The sequence below is a fragment of the Opisthorchis viverrini genome (assembly GCF_000715545.1).
Source record: "Opisthorchis viverrini unplaced genomic scaffold opera_v5_27, whole genome shotgun sequence".
Classification (NCBI taxonomy): Eukaryota; Metazoa; Platyhelminthes; class Trematoda; order Opisthorchiida; family Opisthorchiidae; genus Opisthorchis; species Opisthorchis viverrini.
In genome coordinates, this window is record NW_008751682.1 from 2,791,130 (window position 1) to 2,795,466 (window position 4,337).

Below are 4,337 nucleotides of genomic sequence, written 5' to 3' on the forward strand. Positions count from 1 at the left end.
CTTTGTATCTGGCTTACATTAGTAATTTACTCAGTTCACTAGAGACTTCATAGGGCCGGTAACCACTACAGGCTGAAGATGGGAGATCAAATAAAAGGATTCCGCATTTGTAGGCCAGCTGAAAGAACTGTCAATTAAAAACCTAGAGTACTTTTTGTCAGGGTTCAAAACATCCGTAATAAAACTGATGAAATACATCGTTCGGTGTTAAGTTCGTGATTGTAAGGCAGTTGAGTATCAATAAATATTGTTGGTGTATTGCTGTTCAAGATGATGATGATGATGATGATGACGATGATGATGATGATGATGACGATGATGATGATGATGATATGATGATGATGATGATGATGATGATGATGATGATGATGATGATGATAGGCGGGAGGAGGAGAATAAGTATCGCGTCGGATGTCTTCTATGTTTTCCTTCAATGGGACGTAGTTTAACATGAGCGGGTCCTTATTTTTCTCTCAGGCGTATGTGAAGGAACTATGAAGGGGTGTTATAACAGCTTAATCAACAACTTTTTCTTGGGCTGAATGAAGCCTGTCTAGGCAAATGCACTATTGAGGGGTTTAGGCATAAAGCTGGGAAATTGTACGATCGATTTATACTCTTTCAACCGTTGGCAATGTCTGCCAGCGAATCCCCTTCACCAGTCCTGGAATATGGAAACAGTTAGTGCTTTTAACTTTATCCCCTCCTCAAATGTGACCCATGTGAAATACACATGACCCCATCCTCAGGTAGTATCCTTTTATCCAACTAAGGTAATAAACCATCGCAAGTCAGGTTTACCATTTTATTTGAAAAACTGTGGCAATTTTTACACGGTAGGTTGAGAACGAAGCGATAAACAACTCCCTGGATCAATGGACTGCGCGAGGTTGAAGTGGTGTGCTCCATGACCGCAAGTCCATCGTTGACACAGCTTTTTGAATTACTTCTTCACGAAAGTTTCCTATGCGAAGTTTTGGACTCATTTCCACATTCAACAGTGCAGCGGAGAACAAGAAACGCTCTCAAGTTTCACAACTGATCAACTGATATCAAACAGATTCACTGTGGTTGGTGCATAGTCACTTCTTTGGATGCCTGCCTACCTGCCTTTCTGTTTTCCCTACCCACCTACCTGCTACCCTCCCGCCTGACCGCCTGCCCACCTGTTCGCCTGTCTGCCTGTCCATCTGTCTGTCTCACTACTGCCTGCCTTTCTGCCCGCCTGATCACCCCCTGACATGTCTTGATTTGATCGATACTATCATTTGAAAAGCTCAGCTCTGCGGTAAGTTGTTAGTTCGACGCACGTGACATCACCATATGTAACCGTACTGCCCCAAACGATCGATCTTTCTTAGGTTGCCACAATTTCAAAGCTTCGCTTGGTGTAACCAGCCGTGAGCCCTAAAACATACAAACTATGTACTGAACCAATTTGACTGGTGAGGATGTATAGCAGACTTAGGAAGAATCGTCAAGAGCAAATTTCGTACACATTCGAAACTGGTTTAAGTACTCACATTTAAGAACCATGTTTGGGTAACACGTTCCTGATGAACTGGGGCGTCCTACCTGTTTATTGAACCCTTTTTTTATTACGATCAAATCCGGGCTGTACATGGAGAGCAGCAGTAGGAAGCTGTTTTGTTGTATGACTGTGAGACAGCCCGTTCGAGCAGCGGAACTGAGACGTGTTCAGGTGTTGGAAAAGCGTTGTCTCAGAGCCACATCCCGTGTGGGTTGGTGTCGGCGGAGACGTTACGAGGCAACTGGGAAGCGAGCTTTTGGTTGCGCGACGGGCACTTCCAGCGAAGAATGTGTCCAGCACAAGAAACTGCATTGCTTAGGCCGCCTGTTGCGCATGCCGAACCATCGTCCGCCGAAGAAAGTGCCGTTCTGCGTACCCCATTCAGGGTGATGAAAGCAGAGTGTTAGCCGACCCTTCACCTGGCAGAGAGATTACGAAACGCTTGGGTGCTATCGGTGCTACTCACCCTTCAGGATCGGGACCAAGTGATCCCCGGTGCGCCTGGTTAGAGACGCTGTAAGATATGGTCATCAACGGGTGTCAATGGCGTTCTTGTTGTTAGTTTCTCGTCAGATTGCCTGAATGAGTGTTTGGACGTGTGTGAACCTCGGCTTCCAATATCCTAATCAGTACGAGCTTTTCTCGAGACAGTAAGTCGGATAGCACAGAATCGGCTGCCACGGGTATCCGGAGTGGCAACGAAGCCTAAGCCCAGAAAATTGGGACTACGAAAACATCGGTGCAACACTATGTAACAGCTTCATAATTAACTGAAGTTCGTAGTTTGCGGTGTCTAGATAGAGAGAAGGCCTTAAGCTCAGTGACTACCTTTAGATTTCGTATTCGAGCTTCAGATATTTAGCGAACGTCATCGTAATCGTCGTCACTGGCAGCACAACATCAGTGGTCAACATTGATGCCTCGCTGTTGTAGCAGACATCAGTCGATAGGACATCTGATGTACGCATTAGGGAAGCTTATTGGACCATCTGCCTCCTCACGTAAAGGCTGCAGTGAAAAACAGGGGACAATGTCTGAATAGTGGAGGCCGAACTGTAGATATGAGCAGTGGCGTGTAGTATTTCAATTCCAAAAGTGTGATGTGAACGTGAATTCTACCAATCCCACAACCACCTACAACTTCTTCCAAGGGAGCCTGACTGACGTTTCTACAACTGAGGTCTACATATGAGTGATTACCAAGTGGGATAGAACAGGAGTTAAAAGATAAAAATGGAGAAATACCAGATACACCCGCAGTCGTATGCTTTCATTCATCCACCCTGCCACTTGCAGCGAATAAGGCGACCAGGCTAATGTCACCACGCGACGGTCGATGTGGTATGAAATTTCTCCCATGTGTAAAGCTCGTTGTTTTATGTAGCCTGATGTTCTTCTAGGGCGGCTAAATCTGGACGGAAGGATGATTAGGGTCGTCAAAAACCTGACCGGAAAGCAGCGGTGACTTGACACTATTAGTGCACGGTTTACGATGGCCATAATGTAACTCAGAAGGTATGTGCACCAACAGCAGTTCTTATCATGGTAGTTAGTGATTTACAGTTGCTAGTTGCATTGTGATAAAATAAATGCAGTGCGAACACTGGAATAAGTGAGGGTACTCGGGTGAGAGTTCTGACGGGGGAGCGTGTTTTCTTCGCAGCATAGCTGCTACACGTGTTCCTTAGCTGTCCGTAGATTTGTGTAGTTTGGTCGACTTCCTGACCTTGCGCGCGAGCGTGTATGTGCGGTGATTGCGGCGTGTCTTCCCATTTCTAAGAAGGTTTGACTTGTGCATAATTCAATCGAATCGTTCCGACATGTACAAGACGGGAACTGACTTGTCGGTCTAGGTTGCGAGCGGGACAGTGTTTTGTCACGCAGTTTATGCATTTGCGGAGCAAAGTAGCCGTATGATCTAGTGAGCACGGATGCGATGGACGAGTTAAGTGAACTTGGTTGAAGGGACCAGTAACCCAAATTTTCAGCAACAAACTGCTGCATAGGTTTCAACTCCCAACCTAGACGGCCAGGAGACTTTGCTTGTCAGATTTCAGATCCATTGACTAGGATGGATGGAGAGACTCTGTGTATGCTGAATGAGCATCCTCCAGTATAGCTGAATGGATCACTGAGCTAAGCATACCGTCGTACCGTGATAAGGTCCGGTATCTTTTGGACGGTAGGACAAAAGCAATCCCAATGAGGCTTGGACAAAGCATCTCTGCAGAGCAAGAGTTCCGCCTCAAGGGACTCAGCTTCTACTGAAATGAAGTCACAGGCTTGAAGTAACCGGTCAGCTTAGAAGCGTTGATGAAGTCTATCGCATTTCATGAAAATGCAGAAAAATAACTTGACAAAACAGTCGTTCGAGCCATCTCTGGGATAAACAAAAGGAAGCCGTGAACAGATCGAAGAAAAATGAGGATATCACCGTTCTACGGACCGACAAAAGATGGCTGACAAAGATTACGGATAAACCTGACCACACCAGTAGAGAAGGATTTTTAGTCAACAACGCAACTACATATCGGGTGTTCAATTCAATTCTGAACAGATCAAAAATGAGGACATCACCGTTCTACGGACTGACAAAAGATGGCTGACAAAGATTACGGAACTACCTGACCACACCAGTAGAGAAGGATTTTTAGTCAACAACGCAACTACATATCGGGTGTTCAATTCAATTCATCAGCTATAAACCGTGAGCCATAGGCACGTTGGCTCCAGTTGCTACAGTTTCGATCACCGGAAAACGATAAATTCGAACATACATACATCATCATCATCATCATCGACAGCA

At 45.5% G+C, this 4,337-nt stretch overlaps 1 protein-coding gene across 1 annotated transcript in view; it reads left to right on the plus strand.

The window, feature by feature from the left end:
• Nucleotides 1-1,276: 1,276 nt before the first annotated feature.
• The window catches only part of T265_12960 (hypothetical protein), a gene marked incomplete at both ends in the record, with an annotated part of 19,971 nt that continues 16,910 nt past the window's right edge, over nt 1,277-4,337 (plus strand). Inside the window, one exon of the mRNA XM_009166449.1 lies at nt 1,277-1,288. The remainder of the gene's footprint in view (nt 1,289-4,337) is intronic.